Here is a 23621-nt window from a genome sequence, read left to right as displayed (position 1 = left end):
GCCTACGGGGCTGGCAAAGGAGGGGTGAATGGACCCAGGTCGGAAGCAGAGCAGGTTATAACTCCGGCGCAGATCAGTAGTTGGATCGCCTGTGAATAGCCACTGCACTCCAGCCTGGGCAACATAGCAAGACCCTATTTTTAAAATATATATACATATTTTTTCTATCCAAGTTCATAGATACCCTGAATTCTATCCAGAAAAGCCTGAATTCTACCCAAGGAACCATGAGATTCCACTAAAGTGACTGCATATGAAATTTCACTGGATTCCCATTTCCTGTAGAGAAAAAAACAAATTTTAGAATTGCAAAATAGGTCTTCAATGTGGTGCTTGAGGAATGGAACTCTGGAACCAGTTTGCCTAGGTTCAAATCTCATTTCAGCTGCCTAGCTTTCTGATCTAGAGCAAATTACTTAAATTCTTAATGCCTCAGTTTTCACATATGTAAAATGGGAGAAATTGTAGTATTCATCTCATTGGGTTTGTCTGAAGTTTCAATGAAATAATTGTTGTGTTGTCATTAGCTATTAATAACACTGATGTAATCTTATTTATCACTTTACCCACCCTCTATCTCTAGCCTGTGCTTTGACATGCTAAGCTAACTGCAGTTGCACAAACACACTGACATTGTTTCACCCCTCCATGCCCTCACTCATGTTACTCCTTCTGCCTGAAGAATTGGTGGTAAATCTTTTGCAATACCTTCCCTTCCTTGCATCTACCCCTGTACCTTAAAATCCATCAATCCAATCTGGCAACACTTCTATGAAGTCATTTTACCTCATTCAGAGCAAACTGACCAATTCCTTCTTTGGGTTTTATCATGCTTCTTCTGACCAGCAAATTTTGATCTGTATTAACCCTGGCAGATAACAGATTAACATATAGGTCTAGCACCCAGGAGAGCAGTCAGGGCTGGACATATAAATTTGGGAGTTATTAGCATATTAACTTATAGGTGGTAAAGACTTGGGACTGAATGTGATATCCTAGCAATAATGCAGGAAAGGAAGAAAAGAGAGTTAAGTGCCTGGCACATAAGGCACCATACACGTCTGTATGTTGATCATAGCCAATGCTGTCTTTATGTACTTTTGTTACTTTTTCTTTTCAACAAGCATACACTTCTCAAGGATAAGAACCAGGATTTGATGATGAAGACCTTATGACAAGGCTAAAGCCAGGTGTGCAGTGCAGTTCTCACAAATGGATGGATAGGTGGACAGGTCGATGAATGAGTGGATGAATTGATGAGTGTATAGTATAATAGTAGAGGGTTTTCAGCATTCATATCAAGACAGAGGTCAAACTAGCTATGCTGACTGAAAACCAAACAAAAATGATTTAATCTCTCAAATGATTCACATGTAACTGGAATCTTGGCCCTGCTTTTCTCATGAATTGCCCTTCAGGTATATGCCTTCTTGTTGGAACTATTTCTAACTTACTGGGTTGCTGTGGAAATCAAATGAGAGAATGTATAATATAATGCTTTATGAAATGTAAAGAGCTATACATATGTAAATAATTAAACTATGTAATTTGAAAGATGCTCTCTCAAAATATCTCCTACCATATTGCCTTTCCTGGCACAATCTGCCCCACACTGCCTATCTGGTCAGAGTTACACAGCCCTTCTCTAGATCAGAGAACATCCACAGTTCATTGTCTTTCTAATGTCACTGAGCACTGGTTACTCATAAAAGAAGGGATAGGGATGACTTTATCCTTTTCCCAGACACAGAGATAAGTTTATTAGTCTAGCTTTGAAATCAGACTCCCTGGGTTCAAATCTTGAATTTGGTTCAAACTCTGAGCAAGTGACTCTATCTGTCTATGCCTCTGTCTAGTCCTCCTTCCTCAATTCTCATTTCTCTCTGTTCAAGCTTCACTTTCCTTGGCTTCCATGTCATTCCATCGTCACTCTCCGCTGTTATCTTGTTCAACCTGTCAACATCAACTAACATGAGAGATCACTTTCCTTCACTGTCATCTCTTGGCGTCTGGTGACTCCACTCTCTCCTGGTTTTCTACCTACTTTACTGGCCTCTCCCTTTTAACCTCCTCTGCCAGATCCTCTCTCTCTACCTAACTTTTAAGTCTTGAAGTGACTTAGAACTCAGGCCTGAACTCTTTACTTCCTTTTCTGCATTATTGCTAGGATATCACATTCAGTCCCAAGTCTTTACCTAAAAGTTAAAATGCTAATAACTCCCAAATTTATATGTCCAGCCCTGACTGCTCTGCCAGGTGCTAGACCCATCTGTTCAACTTGGCATCTTTATTGAATGCCTAAAATCCATGTCAAACAAAACTGGATTTCCCTCAACCCATCCCCACCAAAAAGAACACACAAAAAACCCCACTCTTCCCCCACTCATTCCCCTCTCAATTATGACACACTTTAACTGCTCAAGCTGAAAACTATGAGTCATCCTTCATTTTCTTCCCATCATCTTCACCCACATTTATCTTAATGCCTAACAGCTCCACCTCCAAAACTTCTCCTGCCTCTGTCCTGAATATGCAATCATTTTCATGTCTACCACCAGAGTCTAAACCACCCTGATATTTCTCCTGAACTATTCAATAGTCCTGTAACTTATCTCTCTGTTTATAATCTCAGATGCCTACACGTCATTTTTCATAGTGATCTTTTAAAATTATAAATCAGACCACACCACTCTCCTGTTCTGATCCTCAGAATACAATCTAATTCCTTCTATAGCCTACAAAGCCTTGTAAGTACTGGCACTAATCTATGATCTTATCCCTAATCTAATATTCTCTCATTTGCTAACTATGGTCCGGCCAGACTAGGTTTCTTCCTGTTTCTCTTAATTTATTTACAATTCCAGAATCTCTGTGCTTATGCTTTTTTTAAGAGTGTTCTTCTCTTAGATAAAAGTACATCTGACTTTGTCCTATGACTTAGGTCTGGCACAGCCTCAAAGAGTTCTTTCCTGATTACTCTATGTAATGTCAATCTTTATTGCACCATCCCATTTTATTTTCTTTATGCCACTCATTACTATCTGAAATTATCTTTACCTTCTTGTTTGCTATCTGCTTTCACAGCTAGATTTTAACTCAATCAGACCTGAGTCTTTTTTTTTTTTTTTTTTTTGAGATGGAGTCTTGCTCTATCACCCAGGCTGGAGTGCAGTGGCACAATCTCAGCTCACTGTAACCTCCACCTCCCAGGTTCAAGCAATTCTCCTGCCTCAACCTCTCGAGTAGCTGGGACTACAGGCATGTGCCACCACTCCCAGCTAATTTTTGTATTTTTAGTAGAGATGGGGTGGTCAGGCTGGTCTTGAACTCCTGGCCTTGTGATCTGCCCGCCTTAACCTTCCAAAGTGCTGGGATTACAGGCATGAGCCACCACACCCAGCCCAGACCTGTATCTTTTTCAAAACTGTATTCCTAAGACCTAGAATAGTACCTCACATGTAGTAAATGCTAAGGGCATGTTTGTTGAATGACTGAATGACTGATTGAGTGGATGAATGAATGGCTGAATTTTGTTATGGTATAGGAGTTTTTGTAAGGGTTAAATGAGATGTACGTAAATTCCTTAGCATACTGTTGAGATGTACGTAAATTCCTTAGCATACTGTCTAGCTCATAGTAAACATTCAAAAATAATAGGAACTAAATAAATTTTAGCTCTTATTTTTATAATTAGATTTTTTTCCCTTAATCTGCCATAGCTTTCTAAATAAACAAAAATTAATTATTAATTGAATTATTCACTTGTGGCTTCAAGAAAGATTTGACTTCGCTCATAGAGAGGTACTTTGATGGTGGAAAATCCGTAGAGGAGAACAGAGACCCATGGAAGGAGAAGCATCTACCTTTGATGTCATCAAACCCAGTGTTTCACTCTCTGGGAGCTTGCTTTTAAACTGGTCTTTGCAATATGGCTTGCAACTGGCATGGCCATTATACTATTGAACACACAGTCATGGGCCTTGTGACTTTGTTCCACACATTTCACAACAATCTTTGAAAATAGCATGGAGCAATGTTGAAGCTGGTGACCACCAGCCATAAGAGTCCCATTCAAGTTAAAATATCTGAGAGGTGTGAGAAGGGAAGATATTTTTCTTATTAATTGCCCTGAAGTAGGCCACAGGGAGCCGTGAAGGGGAGGGTTGGGTGTAGTACAGTATGAAGGAAAGAAAAGTTTATTCAAGGCATCCATGGAGCCTTGAATAACTAACATGTGTTTTATAATCACTCTATCAAAACTCAGGACATATTAAAGTCCCAGTAACAACATAACTAAAAGTATGGGGAATTAAATCCCGCCCACCGAAAGCTTCTACAGATGCATGCTGCCCACATAGAGAACTGTGCACAAGACTGAATTAGACTGCCTGCAGCTTCAGCAGACTTGGTGTTAAAATGCTGGGAGCTTTAGGTGAGATGCTATCTGAACCCTGTAAGTTTGAAAATATTGCACTAGCACAGTGTCCCAAAAAGTCACTGTTTTACTAATACAATGGAAATCTTGCTCCAAAGCTACCACTGAGTGGGCTGGAAAAGGAAAACTGTGTAGTGAAAAGATCACAGTCTTTCGACATACAGACTGATGAGAGTTCAGAACCCAGCTCTGCTGAGTGGCTTTTGAAAAGGTGCTGAACTAACACAGTGCCTGCCATCTAATAGGGGCCCAATAAGTGTCTGGTGAATGAAAAAACTAATTTTTAACTTCAGAGAACCTATCTGTAAAATAAGGATAAAAATTACATCTACCCTACCTGACTGTAATGAGCATTAAAGATAAGCTGTCTGGCCCCAAAAGTACATGCCAGCAAATTGTAACTTTCTAATTTTCCTTTACCCTCCTAGCAACTGTCTCCTTGTGATACATCCTTCCACCACTACGTCCTTTGGGATAGCCAGGCCAGCAGCATTGCCTCACTGTTTGGATTATTTCATCTTTTCTTGAGGAAATTTAGGATAGAAGAGCACATATAGCGGATTTGAACCCTTATGCTTCGGGCTTTATTGGAGACTGCCTGATCTGATTGGTATATTTTTCAGTGTTTCCTGTGTTCATATGTAAACTGACTATATCCAGGTATCTAAGAAATTAATTATTGGCCAGGCACCGTGGCTCACGCCTGTAATCCCAGCACCTTGGGAGGCCGAGGCGGGTGGATCACTTGAGGTCAGGAGTTTGAGACCAGCCAGGTCAACATGGTGAAACCCAGTTTCTACTAAAAATACAAAAATTAGCTCAGCATGGTGGTAGGCACCTGTAGTCTCAGCTACTCGGGAGGCTGAGGCAGAAGAATTGCTTGAACCTGGGAGGTGAAGGTTGCAGTGAGCTGAGATCATGCCCCTGCACTAGCCTGGGCAACAGAGTGAGGCTCCATCTCAAAAAAAAAAAAAGAAAAGAAAACAAAGAAATTAATTATTAATTAATATACCTGATATACAATAAGTCAGTGCTATGTGTCTCTTTATAGTTCACAAGTTTCTCCAAAATACTATTTCACTTGATGTTGCTCTTGGATCTTCAGAAGGTAAGAAATAACTCTGGGGTAAAGGGAACTTTAGAGAACTAAGACATCGGGTGGGAATTCACATGTGATGTGATCTGACTGTACTATCTGTCACCCTTTGGAGCCTCAGGGTCAATTCAGTGAATCTGGCCAGTCAAGAGGATGCTCTTTCTCTCTCCAACTCCATCTTTCCAAAAGCTGGGAGCTTAGGCAGAGAAAAGGTCAGAAGTTCAGTTCAATTTAAGGCAGGGAACTTATAAAAAACCTACTGTGGACCAAGATCTGCAGATACAGGGGTACAAAAGATGAGGCCCCAGCGTCCAAGAACCTCACTTCTCAGTAGGTGGAATAGAGACATGAGCAGTTCCTTTCACTGTAATGCTGTAAATGTTAGGACATAGGGGTTTATTCTCAAGGAGAATCGCTTGAACCTGGGAGTCCTTTGGGAGCCTGGAGAACAGCTTGAACCTGGGAGTCCTTTGGGAGCCTGGAGAAGAACATTCAGCCCAGCCCTAGCAGAGAAGAGACACCAGGGAGGGGAGCTCAAACAAAATTTAGTTTGAGGAGTCCACTGATGGAAAGACACATTCCTTCTTGGCATGGCTCAGGAGTAGGAGCAGCTTACATGGGCAGGGAATGTGTACACTGTGTGGATACAGAGAGGGAAAGCCAGGTATGGGTGTTCCAGGCTTTGGAGAAGAGTGCTCTGTGTGTCTCTCTCTTTGTCTGCCACTGACTCTCTCACTCTTAGCTCCTAACTCGTCTCCAGACTCCAATCTCACCTCACCTCAAACCAGCACAGACACTGCCTCATTACTGCACAATCTTTGAAAGTGACGTTTGGCTGTGTCGCTTGCCTACTGAGACTATCTCAGTGGCTATCTATTGTCCACAGAATGAAGTTCGCACCCAACCACCACTGTCTGTGACCTGGCCCTCGTCTTCTCTTCCAGCTTCACCTCCAGCCTCTTGTCCTTTTACCATATGGTCCAGTCTTTGCAACATGGAACCAGCCTCTCACTGCTTGGCCTTTGTACGAGCTGTCCCACCCACTCTCATGTGCTCTCTTCCATCTCTACCTGCACCCTATTGAAGACTGAGCAGAGGCCATGCCTCTTGGAGGAAGCCTTTGATGACAGTGCTCCCCAGCCTTGTCTCCAACACCCCCTCTGTCTCAGTTTTCCATCTGGTTTAGACGCTCTCTCTTCTCTGTGCCCACGTATTGATTACATATTTTAGTCCTCCATTTTTTTTTCTAGTGCCTCCATCAAGGATGTATGATTCCTGAGTGGCAGGGTTTTTTGCCTTTGCTGTATTCATAACACCGGGGGTACTCCAGTGACCAGTGGGGCTGTACATCCTTGGCTTGTCCCCCACATCCACTTTTCACCCCTCTTCTAGCTCTGTATCTTGGGAGGCCGGACTGCAAGCTCCCTTCTAGTTAGCTTCTGGTTGTGTAGGTCTTTGGGAGGCCCCGGCTGGGCACTGAGAGGTAAGAAGACAATAAGGTCTGGAAATGAGCCAAGTAGCTGGGAATTGGCTGTGTCCCTTTCTTTTTTTTTGTTTTTTTGTTTTGTTTTGTTTTTTTAGACAGAGTTTCGCTCTTGTCACCCAGGCTGGAGTGCAATGGCATGATCTCGACTCACTGCAACCTCCGCCTCCTGGGTTCAAACTATTCTCCTGCCTCAGCCTCCCAAGTAGCTGGGACTACAGGCGTGTGCCACCACACCCGTCTAATTTTTGTATTTTTAGTAGAGACGAGGTCTCACCATCTTGGCCAGGCTCGTCGAACTCCTGACCTCGTGATCCACCTGCCTTGGCCTCCCAAAGTGCTGAGATTACAGGTGTGAGTCACCGCACCCAGCCGGCTGTGTCCCTTTCTTTAAGGCCGTGGCTCCTCTCAGGAGGCCTGCTCCATAGAGCGTTCCTTTCTGGGTTGCAGGAACTCTTCTGACTGTTATCCCTTCAGGCCTAGGGGTGGCAGTGGCTCCCCGCTGTTACTAAGACCCACAGTTGTGCACTACACCTTTGTTCATTTCCTTACCCCAGTCCATGCAAATGCTTGCCAATAGCCCATTTATTAAACTCCATGCAAATCACTTCATTGAAACGTACCATTTGTTTTTTGATATACAAGCACACAGAAGTAATGTAATAAGAAGGAAGGAAAGAAGGAAGGAAGGAAGGAAGGAAGGAAGGGCGGATGGAAGGAAAGAAGGGAGGGAATGGAAAGGAAAGGAAAGGAAAAGAAAGGAAAGGAGAGAAAAGAATAATATCTCTAAGTAAGGTATTTCCTGAGCTAGACTCGCTACACATTTTGATTCTTGTCATTATTAACTTGTGTGTAACTGGAACTTTCATTATTCTTTTTCCCCCCATGATACAGTTTTTATTTTTACTGAGGTAAAATTTATAAACCGTGAGATGCACAGATATTAAGTATTCAGTTCATTGAGTTTTGACAAATGTATTTTCTTGTATAACCAACAGCCCAGCCAACATATAAAATATTTCTATCACCCAGAAATTGCCCTCTTTGAAAAACATTCTGACCCTCACAGGGGATCTGATCTGTGTCACCATAGATTACTTGGCCTATTCTTGAATTTCATACAAATGGAATCGGTGCTCTCTTGTGCGGAGCTTCTATACAGCTGTTAAAAACAGTGTTGTTAATAGCGTAAAACATACCTGGAGAAACAGCGTCAGTCCTGCCAAGGTTCTCCACAGCAAAGATCCAGGCTGAGAAGCCCAGAGGCTGAAGACACTCAGTAGCGTTCAATTGGGAAAGCAGAGGCACGTGATTCATTGCTAGCAAGGAAGTCTGTGGAGGCATGGGGGTGGGGTTGAGGCAGCAGGTTGCAGGTTGCACCAGAAGCCTTGACAAGGCCAGGCCTTCAGCAAGAGCACTGGTTGACTTGAACTTTTACTATTCTTTACCATTGCTGATAGTGTGATTTGTCAAAAACTTCCCTGAGAGGATGTTGTAAGCTGTGACTTCCTAGAATGAGGGCCAGGGTCTCCTCTGGAAGGTCATAACCTTAGGAAAGAATTTCACACCCTCTGGCCTGAGAGCAAATATAATTCTTGTGCCACAATGGAGCAGTTCCAATGGAAAGAAGGGCCTGCAAGGGGACTTCTGAGGAAAGGTACAGAGCTGGACCTGAAGGGTGAAGGAGAAAAGAAGGTTCATGCGATAGAAGAAAGGATCCATGGTGCTGAAAGACTCCAGTGCTAACTGAAGCTGCTAGAGAATTAACCGCAGACCAAAATAAATTAATGTAAAATGGTCACCATTGCCTCCACTCAAGTTTTCTGAGGGTGAATGTTTCTCATATGGCCCAGTATGAAGAATTTGATTTGCAACTCCCAAATCTCTAAAGCTATGAAAGCCCAGGGTCCCCCAGCTCAGATGCAGGTGGGTCTCCCTCTCAGGTGACTGTCCTGGAGATTGTTACAGGGTCTCAGGCTTCAGGCAACAGGAGAAAGCTGTGGTAAGCCTCCTCATTCTCTTCACCACCAAGGCTGCAGCAACTACTTCAACACCATTTTCTTCCATTTCCAATGACTACCGTTAACGAGTTTGCAACTCAACATATCATTCCAACACCTCCCTCCCAAAAAAATCTTATTCATGATTTTGACACATAAGAAGGTAATTGATACTGTGAAATGTCAGAGCAAATTGGCACATTTTGTTCACCACAACTTAATGATTTCTTATTATTTACTTCAAATCGCCATTCCCACATTTATTACAAAGGTGAATTTTTAACATAAACCTGTGATTTTTCCAGACTACATGCCCTTTGAACGCTAAGCCCCTCAGCTCGAACATGCCTGAAATACATGCACAAACAATATAAAAAGACCCAGGATCCAAGTGGCATTTGGAATTCCAGCCCACTGAGAAATGTTTCCACCTACTTCCCATGACTAGAAAGCAGCTGAAGGAAACTCACTCTGAACAGTAATTGCATGTTTTGTAAAAGCTATCAAAAGTTACACACAGATGCATTTTACAAAGACCTGGAGGGGTGTTCACACTTCTTGGCAGGTGTGTGAGCCTGTGGCTCTAACAAACCAGGCCCAAGAGCCACAAAGGTGGCTCAGGTGATCTTGAACATGTCTCTATTAGATGACTTTAAACATTCCCTCCACATCTGTATGGCTTGGCAGCAAGCTGCAAATGTGTTTCTGTCACTGGAGCCCTTCAAGGGCTGCTATCTTCCCATAAGCCATAATGAATCCCACAGTCAAACACTGCATGGTGTGCAAACTTCTGAACACCTGCACTCTCCAAATCCTGCCTTTGACTTATGCGATAGTGTTTGTCACTTCATTGGCACTGCATTATAGAAACTAAGTGTAATTGTGACCTAGAAAGGTTCAACAGTGAAACCAAAAAAAGAATAAAAGTAAAGGAACCTCGGCTTAATATGGAGCATCAAGAACCGCCTCAGTCTCGGAGTGTTCGGAGGACTCCAGTTAGCAGTGGAGGAAAACCAGGCTTGCGTTTGAATATTACTTCAGCTGGAAAACACTATTTCATTACATTAATGTCTGCACTAATTATTATAATAACCCTGAGTTTACACCAGTAACAAATCAATTGTAATGAGCTGAACAAAAGAATCTAGGTGGAATTCTTCCCTATAAATATGCTCCTGTCAGTGCAGTCAAAACACAGTGCCAGCACACTGCCTGTGTCAGTGAATAACACATTTTAAAACTGGTATGTCCTTTTAATCTCTTAATTGGTTGTGTATGTGGGAAATCCTATGAAAAGCGAAGTCTCTGTCCACCTGGATTTTTGAAGGATAGCTATACTTACAGCTGTCACAAGTTGTCAGTATTTTGTAAAGTGTCTGAGTCTGATTAGGTATAGAGGTGCGGAATTTGAGTGTCACAGAAGGGGCCTGAATTTGAATCTTGGAATGTAAACAAATTAGGATTTTGTAGTGCCTAATATAGTGTGCTCATACAATTTCTTTGAATAAATGTGGTTGGTTGCCTTAAAAGTTAATCAATCCCCACTTCTAAAATAGTTTTACAACTGATATGCTTGAGCACAAAGAAACAATTTTTTATTCTAAAACAGCTCTGCAAAGTTGGATAGGGTTGACTTTAAAAGTTGCTCATGTGAACGATTCAGTCGTTTAGGCTCCTTTCACAGACATTACCCTATTGTATCCTCCTAACCCAGGAAGTAGATAGGACAGGTTTAAAAGGTTCTGAAAGGTTAAATGAGTTCCTGAAGGTCACAATGCTAATTAACAGTTGAGCAATTTCTAGAACCCAGATCTCTGTGCACCTTGTTTATGACAACACATTTTCTCTGAATAGGTTATTTTTTGGTTAGATCATTGATGGTACTATATGGTGAGTGCTGAGGGAAACCTAGGAAGAATGATTCTACATTTAGGTTGTTGGCATGAGTTGTTATCTATGTAAACACGTCTTTAGAGTCTCTCAGAAATGAACGGAATTGCTTTTGTTCAGCTAACAGAAAATAACTAGTGGGCAATGTCATAGAAGAGGGAGAAATATCACTTAAGTTTGGGGACCACTCAATATAAGCATCTAACTGTTTGTGTGTGCGTAGATGCTTGTGCATGCATGCGTGTGTGTGTATGTGTGTACATATGAGTAAGAAAGTGAAGGAGAAGCCCGGCGCGGTGGCTCATGCCTGTAATCCCAACACTTTGGGAGGCCGAGATGGGCGGATCCCAGGAGTTCAGCCTAGGCAACATGGTGAAACCCTATCTTTACAAAACATACAAAAAAAAAAAAAATAGCCAGGTGTGGTGGTGCGTGCCTGTAGTTCCAGCTACTCAGGAGGCTGAGGTGGGAGGATTGCTTGGGCTCAGGAGGTTGAGCCTGCCGTGAGCCATGATCTTGCCACTGCACTCCAGCCTGGGCAACAGAGTGAGACTCTGTCTCAAAAAAAAAAAAAAAAAAAAAAGAAAAAGAAAAAAAAGAAAGTGAAGGAGAGAGAGTCTGAAGAAATTGCATAATAACACATTACAGCCCATAATATGATGTAGTGCTGTATGTTCCACAATACATTATGAAGCATCCAGACGCCATAGGTCAATCAAAGTCAGGATGGCTGAAATGTGTGTTAAAGTGTAGGAGATTAAAATATTATGCCTAACACTGTATAATGCATCATGGAAAAATCCTTGTAAGTATAAATTAGCTTTACTGTTGAGTATAAAATCTTCCTTTTGGTTATTTATGAAGCTTCATTTTGAAGATTGCCTTCACTGACTAACAAGCAAATCAGAACTTGTCATGTGCAAATCTTGTGAAGATTGCAAGGCCAGTATATAATTAGCCTCAAAAGAGTGTGACCAAATTGGGTAAAAAATAAAAACACTATGAAAAGGGAATAAGAAAACCAAAAGGAGGTCAGGGTGTGGTCAAACCATGGGAACCCTTTAACTTTACATTTTCCTGACATGGTGATGTTCAAAGTCTGTAGAAAAAGTGAAATTATGAAACAGATATTCCTATTCTGCTATTCAAAGAGCTGCTATTGTTCATAGATCAAAGAATCTGGTGATGAAGAGAAGTTTATACAGCTCTGAGTGTGAAAAATATTCAAACTCGGAACAACAAAAAGAAAGTTGGCAGGAGGAGAAAACAGGGATGAGGAGGAGGAAGGGCTAGAACAGTGACTTGCTCCATCCCAAGTGCTCAATAAATATTTGCGGAAGAAATGAGGAGGGCTATGGAGAGCTCTTTTTCCTTCAGGCTGTATCATCAAATACACCCTTCCTCAGTGACCTCTCTTCCCCCGCCCTAGCCCAATTTTCTTTCTACTCTAAAAATCAGAAGAAAGATTCCAATCCTATATTTTACCCTCTTGCTAATCATGTATGTAATGCCCTGAAGTCATTTTCGAATTTCCTGTAAGGCGCACACCACCCTTTCTCACCACAGAGAGTCTTGCTTGTGAGGTCAGACGGTTCTCACAGATGACATGAAGGAAAAAATTCCCAACTAATTGTCATTGCTTAAACCCTCTTCCCTCACAGTCTCCAGAGATGGGACTCTGGGTTTCACAGGGACCATTACATCAGAAGGGTCTGTCAAGGCTTTAGTTAATGAACCCAGTTGAGATCATCCCCTGCAGGGTGGGGTGCATGCAGACCCTGGGTGTGAAGGCTTCAAGGGGGAAAACCCAGGAAGTGGTCAGATGACTCAGTGGTGGTGCTTTGTTGAGTCAGACCTAGGCACTGGCACTATGATGTTCCAATGTGCAATGGGAGACCCCAGCTCTCAAAAGAATTTCTTCACGCTCATTGTCCACAAGGTCCTCATTAGATCCCAGGACCTCTTCCTTCTTGTTTTTGTCTTTTCATCATTTAACTGTGGAGTTTATGCCTTTAGAGTCACTGTTACATCCCAGCCAAGGTGTCTATAGAAGTGAGCTGCTGTATGGAGGCGAAGTAATCCTCCTACTACATATAAATGTGTAATTAGTTCAACAAATATTTATTGAACACCTAGACTGTGTCAGGAGTTCCGTTGCTTATTAATTTGTATTGAGGCAATTTGCAACTCATATTCTCCTGAAAATATTTTCATTTATCATATGCCCTCTTTAATTAAGTTGTTGTCTGCTCTCTGAGAAACACCATTAAACAAGTATCTTCATCTTGTCACTTGAGCCAAGTTAGTTTTAGTGTAACTCATACAGAGGAGAAGAGAGGCAACAGAGAAGAGCAAGTCCTTACTCATACAGCATATTGAGTATCTCCCAGAACTGTAGAAGCAATAAGGAAAAAACTGATACGGGAGGGGTGGTGAGAATCAAATATCTGTGATATATCCATTCATCCAGATTATAAATTGCTACAATAAAGAGAGCAAATTTCCCCCAAGTCTATATTGCTTCTCAGTATTAATATAGACCTCTTTGTGGTCTTTGTGTCCAGTAAATCTCTCTTGACATTAAAGTGCTTTTTAAAAATTTCTACTTTAGTAAAAGTATTGTCTCAATGACAAAATACTAGCCCAGAAACAAGAAGGTCTAAATTCAATGAATTCCAGTAACTGTCCCTAAAAACAAATATTCTGGGAGTGATTTCTCAAACTGTGTGGACAGAACAATGGCCCCCAGAGATGTCTACATCCACATCTCCAGAACCTGTGAAAATCTTACTTTATGTAGCTAAAGAGACTCTGCAGATGGAATTAAGCTAAATGCTTTGAGATGGGGAGAATACTCTGGATTATCGAGGTGGGCCCAGTGTCATCACAGGGGTCCTTATTATAAGACGGAGGCAAGATCTCTTGTCCCATCTCCCTATCAAAAATCAGAAAAAAGATGAGATAAAAGAATCTGAGGTTGGAACCATGTGCTTTGAAGATAGAGGAGGGGGCCATGAGCCAAGACAAGCAGGAAGCCTCTAAAAGCTGGAAAAGTCAAGGAAATAGATTTTCCCTTGGAGCCTCCACAAGGAATAAACCCTGCTGATGGCTTTGTTTTAGCTTCATAAAACTCATTTCAGGCTTCTGACCTTCAGAATTGTAAGATAATAAATGTATAATGTTTTAAGTCACTAAATTGTGATAATTTGTTATGGCAGCCATAGGAAATGTGTATTTGTATGTGGCATAGAAATAACTCAAGCTGAATAATTGATGTCTTCTGATTTCATTCCTTCACCAAATATTTATATATTAACTACCCCGTAGTTGCTAACATTCTGGAAACTGGGGACATGAGAGTAAGCAAAATAAACATGGTTTCTGTTCAATTTAGGAGGAGGCAGGACTTTGTTCATTATACATATGAGGAAATTTATGAATTTATCTAATGTGAAAATTAAACCAGCTGTTTATATAGGAAAACAAAACAACTGGTTAACTTTTTTTTTTTTTTTTGCTTCCAATAAGTTAGGTTGGTGTCCCACTGTGACTCGCTGTATTTTTATGTCATAATTGACTAGTATTACAACCATAACTGTGGTCATTTGCTAGTCAAGTTCCAACTCTGCCCCTGCTTTCTTTAAAGCCTAGTGTCACAGAGATAAATTGAGAATATTCAAGGACTTGTGATTTTTTAAATTGAATTCTCATGACCCTATGTCCAAAAAAGATGGGTATGCAAAAAATGCCTCTACAGCTAATGATGAACCAAGTACAAATACATCTTAAGCAGTCAAGGTTTTATTACAAAGAAGTTTGAGAAAAACACTCCTTAAATATGGTCCAAAAGGGAAGAGTACTCATTCCCTTTTCATATGAAGAAAAAAATATCACAATGGTTAGAAAGACTTCCTTTGCCCAATAAAGCTCATGAAGTTTAAGCTCCAGGGTCCTTCCTTCACATAGTTTCTTTCTATCCAAAAATCTGAGAGTGGTTCCAGAAATATGTGCCATGAGGGTTTTTTTAAATAAGATATTAAGCATATATATTTTGGTTTAGAAAGCTATCTTGGCAGGGCATGGTAGCTCACACCTGTAATCCCAACATTTTGGGAGACCAAGGCAGGAGGATTGCTGGAGTCCGGGAGTTTGAGACCAGCCTGAGCAATATGGCAAAATCCTGCCTCTACCAAAAAAAAAAAAAATAAATAAATACAAAAATACAAAAATACAAAAACTAGCTGGACATGATGGTGAATGCCTGTAGTCCCAGCTACTTGGGAGGCTGAAATTGTAGAATTGCTTGAGCATGGAGTTGCAGTGAGCAGAGACTGTGCCATTGCACTCCAGCCCAGGCAATGGAGTCACATCTTGTCAAAAAAAAAAAAAAAGAAAAGAAAGAAAAAAAGAAAGTTATCCCTCTTTACTCCAACTTTCTGTTCCACTTTTCCCCATTCCAATGATGTTGGTGTGGCCATGGTTGTTTCTTGAATCTTCCAAGGGGAGGTTGGGTGGAGGTGCACATTTTTTTGGTTCAGTGGGACATGTTGATGTGGTTTGAAGCAATATTCATGTGTAGTTGGCACATTGCTAGCCATTTTAGTGTAGTGTTGAGTTTCAGTTCCTGCCCACTGTGCCGACTCTCCTGGTGTTGTGCCATGAGGTACAGGTCAGAGGTTCTATTGTGATAGGAACAGGTGCCATGACACCCAGCACTGAAAGTGTGTGGGTAAGAGAGAGCAGCCCAGGTTTGAAACTGATGGAATCACAAGTTAGTCTGAGAATAAATCTTCTGTAACATGTAAATGTATAAGTAAAGAATTGAGTTTTTCTTAATTCTTAGTCATAATAGAAGTTCTATTCTGTCAGGAATATCCTTGTTGTGGTTTGGCTGTGTCCCCATCCAAATCCCATCTTGAATTCCCATGTGTTGTAGGAGGAACCCAGTGGGAGGTAATTGAATCATGGGGGCAGGTCTTTTCTGTGCCTTTCTTATGATAGTGAATAAGTTTCACAAGATCTGATGGCTTTACAAGGTGGAGTTTCCCTGCACAAGTTCTCTCTCTCTTTGCCTGCTGCCTTCCATGTAATACGTGACTTGCCCCTCCTTGTCTTCCACCATGATTGTGAGGCCTCCCCAGCCATGTGGAACTGTAAGTCCATTAAACCTCTTTTTCTTCCCAGTCTCAGGTATGCCTTTATCAGCAGCATGAAAACAGACTAATACAATACTTGATAATGTTGTATGTACAACTACAAATACACTACGCATTTTTTCTTTTTTGAATATAAATTTTGTGAAATAGAAATTGTCAGAATTCTGGTGTTGATATGGCAAAAACCTGTAGTAACGCTGCCCAAAGCAAGTGTGTCTGTGTATAAAGTTGCCAATGTTTTGTACATCTCAACTATCAATTAAATAAAAATCTATCAACCATCCTAAGGAAAGGGCTGACTTTTTTATTGTTATAGAAAAAAGCATTGAAAATTAAATAGGAAAAAAAACTGAGGAAAAAAGTATTAACAAGGTTATACTCATTAAAAAAATATGATTCCTATAGATTTCAGGATGTTTGTGTACTTGTTAGCTTTCTGACATTTGTCACTTGATATGATTTCATGTCTCATTCTAAATAAATAAATACATCTAATTTTGTATTTATAACTATATATTTCTTAAAGTTATTCCTCCCAAATGCTTCACTTTGGGGTCCTGGAGCCACCTCTACCAATATGTAGAAAAGGAGTTGAGGCACCCGATCAGGGAAAGCTTGCAACCGGTTCTGCTTCATCCTCAAGAAACCAGGGCTCTGAAATCTGATGCACAGGGCTTGTGCAAGCAATGCTCCCAAATGAAGCTCTTTCTTCCACTTGGCATCTGAACTTGATCAAAGACAATGGAATGGAATACTGGATTGACTGTCAGGACGAAAATATTTTTTCACTTTGGAACTTAGAATGAGTACCTGGAATCCTTCTGTGCCTCAGTTTCCTTGTCCATATGTCATGCTTAAGGCATAAGCTCTAGAGCCAGACTGCCTGGGTTAATATCTTGGTTTTGCCACTTACTATGTGACCTAGGGGCAAGCCACTTAGCCTTGCTAAACTTCAGTTTGCTTGTCTGTGAGTGTAATAAGGAAATAGTACTTCTTACTTCATAGGTTTGTTGAGGGATTAAGTGACATAATGAATGTAAGGTGCTCAGCATAATGCCAGGCAAATAGTAAGTGTTCAGTAGGTGATAGCTATTATTTTTCTATGGAACAAAGAACCCAAACAAACCCCAAACTATACCTGACACTCATCTTTCTTAGAGCAATGGGGTGACGAAAAAATAGCTAAGTAGAATCAGAAAGAAAAAAAAAAAAAAGAAAGAAAAGACAGGAATTAAAATGTGCCATGTTCATAAGTGTGGGGGATAATACAATCTGAAAACCCTCATCTGTTTGTTCCAGGTCACAGGACTCTGCTGATGTGTGTGTATGTGCAAACCTGTTGGGGGGTGAATGCAGTGTAGACAGGGGAAGGGCCAGGAAGGGGAGCAGAAGCTGGCATGCCTGGAATGCCAGATCCTCTCCTGTTGCCCCATGCGAGGTCATCCATTCAGATGTCCTGGGCTTTGCCTCCCACAGTCCCATCATTTGAGGAACAGAAATGGAAGCTGGCTTGGAACTTAGGGCTATGCTGTCCAAAGGCAGATGCAAACCTCTGGCTGCTACTTCTCCTGTACTCCATATATCATCCCATACTTCAGCCCTGAACATGCCACAGCATTCTCGGAGATGTGGACAACATAACGTCTTTGTGAAGTTGCTACTCGTGTTAAGAAGGAAACAGAGAGAATGGAAGAGATTTACAGTTTGGGACAAAGAGGAGGATCTGCAAGGATAGTGAAATTTCCTACCCATCCTAGGAAAGAAAATACAAACTAATATTCTATCTAAGAAGTCTACTAATTTTGTTTTGTCACTAAATTTAGTGCTCTTGAAAACATAGGGTGACTTGAAATACAAAACACAATGTTTGAACTAAAAACAGAAGTGTGTTCTTGGAGCTGTATGTGTGTGTATACATGCTGTATTAGTCCCTTCTCATGCTGTTATAAAGGACTGACTGAGACTGGGTAATTTATAAAGGAAAGAGATTTAATTGACTCACAGTTCCACAGGGCTGGGGAGGCCACAGGAAACTTAGAATCATGGCTGAAGGGGAAGCAAACACGTCCTTCTTCAGATGATGGCAGGAATGAAAAGTGCCGAGCAAAAGAGGGAAAAACCCTTTATAAAACCATCAGATCTCACTCACTATCACAAAAACAACATGAGGGTAACTGCCTCCATGATCAAATTACCTCGCACCACGCCCCTCCCATGACACATAGGGATTACGGGAACTACAATTCAAGATGAGATTTGGGTGGGGACACAGCCAAACCATATAAAATGCCTAGTGATCGACCATGTCCCCACAATTACCTCATTTAATCCTTACAACAAGCTTCCAGTTAGGAGTTGAAGGCCTTAATGTTCACCATTTATATATTAGAAAATGAACACTGTAAGATGTTAAAGGAGTTGCCTAAGATTGCCCAGCAGAGATCAGTAACTTTGCCTTCCCACAAAAACACGTGAACACACATATGAATAAATGCCTTAGTTACAGTGACACACAGATACGAATATATATACATATATATATATATGTACACAGCCTGTATGTGTATGAATTTATATAAATAGGGTAGGATGATATTTGTAAAATAATACTTTTTTCCTTCTTTTTAGTGTTTCTCTTCTTCCCTTTCCTGCTTAGAACAGAAAATCAGAACAGGTCTATGTGGGGCCAGAAAATATCCTCTGATCTTCATATACTTGGTTTTCAACAGCCCAACACTTAGGAGAATGATGATAATTAGGTTACAGGTCAGCTAGTAGGGAAGACACAAAGGCAGAGGGATTTCCCTTCAAGACCTCAAAACACTTTCTTCTGGCTTCTGGGGAGGAGAGCAAAGAAGACAAGTGGACCCTGAAGAAATAATGGCTAATCCCAGGAGTGAGAACATGAACCCAGTCAGGGAATTAGCATTCATTTGTATGTGACGAAGCATGGCCTTGCAAGGATTCCCTTGGCCTTAGCATGCCAGGAAACAGCAAGCTCCTGCTCCCAAAGTTGTCAAAGTACTAGCAGGGGGGCCACAGGCCTGGAGGTGCCCTGTTCAGAGGGTTGACAGTTTCTCTGTGTCAGTCTGTGTGGAGCAGACCCCACCTCACCTAACATCTCGGCCTTAATTACAACTATCAAGTGCCACAACCTCAGTGAAGGAAGGGTTCCAATAATAGTCCTGGAACTAAGTTTCCTTACATGCCAGTGGAATGATATCTGAAAATAGAAATTAAGTTGAATTTTAGAAGAATGAATGGTAGTTTGCACACCTGAAGTGGGAGCCTGAAATTTAAATCCACCGTATTGCCTTAAAAAAACAAAACCCAAAAACTAAGAACCATAACTGCTGCAGCAGATGTATACATTCATTTAGCCCCTAAGTAGTTAACATTTAAAGTGTCAGATTAAGTTTTCTCCAAAACAATCAAGGGATATTTTCCCATCCCCTTATCTGACCCCCACTAAAGGTTTAAAGCCTAGAAAAAGAAGCTGTCAGATAGAATCACTTGAGCTCTTCCTCTGGCAAAACCTCTCATAAAAGAGACTTAGGCTATCCATTGTAGAGATCTCAGATATCTAAAATTTAGTGCATTGCAAGGTAGACACTGCATCCGGGGCCTTATCACAAAAGCAGAACTGATATCTAGAAAATACAGAATGCTCAAAACTTTTACTATCTGTCTGTTTATGCATCCTGAAGTCAAAATTTTGTAATCCCAATGAGAAGGAAAATAGATTTTTTTGGAGAGGAAAACAGATTCGAGTAAGTTAATATTATCCTGCACATATATTGTCTGTTCATTGTATTTTACGATTTACCTAAATTTTTTTCCCTCAAAATTAATCTGGTAAAATCACTGTTTTTCCTCCCAAGTGGATATAAAATAGGGTTGTGCATACAAGACTGTTATATGTTCGTCCTATTTACAGCCTCATTTTTCTTCTTACTTCCCACACAACCACATCTTTGGCTTTCATGCCTCTATGGCTTTGCTCAACCAGGAGCACCTTTGTCCACTGGGTGTGGGGTAGATTTCTCTTCCTCAGCTAAATCCTCTTTCGCTTTCCTCAAGGAGCCCCTCAGTCTCCTTTGCTCCCATCTCATTTTATGTAGGACTCTGGGGTAGCACACATTAAATGAGTGCTGTGGTCTGCATGTTTGTACCCACCTCATAACTCATATGCCAAAATTCCAACCCCTAAAGTGATGGTATTCAGAGATGGGGCCCTTGGGAGGTGATTAGGCCATGAAGGCAGAGCCTTCGTAAGTGAAATTAGTGCCTTATAAAAGAGACCCCAGAGAGAGTCTCATCCCTTCCACCACGTGAGGACACAGTGAGAAGGTACAGTCTGTGACCCAGAAAGGGGGCCCTCACCAGAGAGAGACTCTACCTTAATCTTGGACTTCCCAGCCTCTACAACTGTAAGAAATACATTTCTGTTGTTTATAAGCCACCCATTTGATGGCATTTTGTTTTAGCAACCCCAACAGAGTACGAAACAGTGACCCAGTCCCACTGGGAGCCTTTGTACTTAGTGTCTCTGCTGCCTAGAGTGTTCTTCCCTCCAGACAACCACACAGTTCACTTCTGTACCTTCTTCAGCTCGTTTTGCAGAGAGAGACAGAGACCTTCTCTCATGACCCAAAATAAAAATATAGCCAACCTAATCCTCTCCTGGCCCAAGAGGTTTCTCTCCTCTCTCTGCTTTATGTGTTCTCCTTAGCATGTATCGTTATTGAACATACTATAGAGTTCACTCATTTTATGTGTTTATCTTATTTATCTAGATTATTGTCTGTCTACTCTAGTGTAAGATTTTTGGCCATTTTATTTATTATTTACCTTCTGATAACACCTGAAACACAGTAAACACTCAATAAATATTTGTTGAATGAATGAATGAATGGGTGAGTGATGATTCTGGTCTTGCAATTACATGCTTATTCCCTTATCCATGTTCTACTCATCCTTATGTTTTCTTCAGCCCTTGGCACAGTGCTGGGTACAGAGAGAGGGTCCAAAATGTTTACTGAGTAAAGGACTGAACTGAATTCACCGTGCCTTTTTTATAATTGAGATAGGATGGAGATTTCACCCTAATTTATGACATATTTTTATAATACCGTAAAATAACAGTACTTCCTGAGCAAAAGAGGCAGAGCTTTTTCACCAGCAAGTGGAAAGATATAAAGTATCCATAAATTGTTCTGGTAAGAAATGAGTATTTTAATACTTTTTTTTCAGTAAGACAACTCATGAAATTCCACAGCAAATATTTATTGAGTATCTAGTGTTTATTAGGCAGTATATAATCACTAGGCTTCATACACAGTCAAATAATTTAAAGTCAGCTCCAAAGTGGACTGAAACAATAGAAGATGTAGAAGAGTTTTACTTTAATATTTCTTTAAAAAATACATTTCTGTCTAGAAATTCCAGTACTGTCCATTGGCTGCAAGTGAAGAAAAATAAAACCATAAAGTGAAATTCAAAACTTTAATAAAAGAGCAGAATCTAAAATATAGTAGCAGATAAAGCAGAAATAATAAATGAAACTGGATTGAACAAGAAGGCCATGCCACCTTGTGGGTACTGGGAGTATTTTACCATCCTCAATATCTCTACAGAAAGAGTGACCAATTACAGAGTAAGAAACTGGGGAAACTTTCACTACCTTTTTCATGGTAAATAAAATACATAGTATTTACTTTTTGATGCTGTAGCCATTGGAAGCAGTTTTTTATCAAAATGCAATACATCTTAAGCCACTTTGATGAAAGAAATAGTCTGCAGGTGATGAGGTTGTAATGTTTTAAATAAAAAATAATCTTTTAAAATCTATTTAAAGATGTGGTCATGTACTCTTTCCTTTTCATTTTTCTGAACAGAAGATGTACATTGTTAATGAAAGAAAGTGTTTTAATAACAAAATCAACAACACATATACTCCTATGTAATGTCCTAAGGAATAATCGGAAATTTTAATGCCTGTGTAAACTTGTACCAATCCATAGTTTAACATTTAGTTACAGATATTACGTAATGAGTAACATGATTTTTTCCGAAAAATTAAAACTACTAACCATGAGGGTACAAAATGTCTCTGTTGCTTATAGATAAATCTATTATTGTTTTAAAATGAGAATTTCGAAAAAAAATTTGCAGGTTAACAAGAATATGAAGCAACATAAGGTTTTCTGGAAGGCAAAAAATACAATTAATTGGCCGGGCACAGTGGCTCACGCCTGTAATCCCAGCACTTTGGGAGGCTGAGGCGGGCGGATCACGGGTCAGGAGATCGAGACCATCCTGGCTAACTCGGTGAAACTCCGTCTCCACTAAAAATACAAAAAATCAGTCGGGCGCGGTGGCGGGTGCCTGTAGTCCCAGCTACTCGGGAGGCTGAGGCAGGACAATCGCTTGAACTCAGGAGACGGAGCTTGCAGTGAGCCGAGATCGCACCACTGCACTCCAGGCTGGGTGACAGAGTGAGACTACGTCTAAAAATAAAAAGAATACAATTAATTTTTCTTATAAGAAGACTTGTCTCTGATCTCAAATTAGAATCTTAGAATCATAAACTTTAAAACTGGAAAGTACCTTACATGAGGCAGGAGGACCAATGACTCATTCTAATGAATCCCTAGGCAGCTAAATTATTTCAACTGAGAAATTACCGGAAATCAACAAAAAAACTTCCTTATTGACAAAATACAATAAATAACAAAAACAGAGTTACTAGTATAATTGAATGCTAACCGGAAAGGGTCTTAGAGATCATTGAACCCAGGGTTTCGAAAAGATATCTGTGATACTCTATTCTTAAGAGACATTAAGGTATGTCACTAGAAAAAAAAAATTTTTGGAAAATACTGTACTAAAGTCAGGCATAGTGGCTCACACCTGTAATCCCAGCACTTTTGGAGGCAGAGGCAGGAAGGTCGCTTGAGCTCAGGAGTTTGACACCAGCCTGAGCAACACAGCAACACAGGTGAGACCATGTCCCCACAAAAACAAGAAAAGAAAAGGGAAAAGAAAAGAAAGTTAAACCATGTGTTCAACTGCAGAACATTTCACAGACATCAATATGTCAGTGTGCATTTGAACAGCATAGTATGCAGTAATTCTCAATTTATTTTATCACAAAATTACTTTTACTTTTGCAGACAACTTCACAGGTCTGAAGTACAAATTTGGGGAACTCTGAGCTAAACCAATTTCTCATTTTATAAAGAAGGGATTGACACCATGTTGGTATGTGACTTGCCCAACCCAACAAAACTGAATAATAGCAGAGGCAGGACTGGGGGTCAGTTTTCCTTAAAGTCAGGGATTTGTTCTTTGCATCATGTCATACTGCATCATTCTTTCCAAATTGTCATAATTCAAAACTACTGCTCTAAAAAGTAAACGTGCTTTTAAAAAAGTTCACTACAAATGTTTTTTCACAATTTTATGTTGTGTTTTATGCAACCATTACCACCAAAGGACCAACACCCCCAACTCAGCCCCACCACTAAAGCTGACACTTCCCAAATGACATCTTTGTGGT

Source organism: Gorilla gorilla, chromosome 10 (assembly GCF_029281585.2).
Source record: "Gorilla gorilla gorilla isolate KB3781 chromosome 10, NHGRI_mGorGor1-v2.1_pri, whole genome shotgun sequence".
NCBI classification, from domain to species: Eukaryota; Metazoa; Chordata; class Mammalia; order Primates; family Hominidae; genus Gorilla; species Gorilla gorilla.
This window is presented reverse-complemented; position numbering follows the sequence as displayed.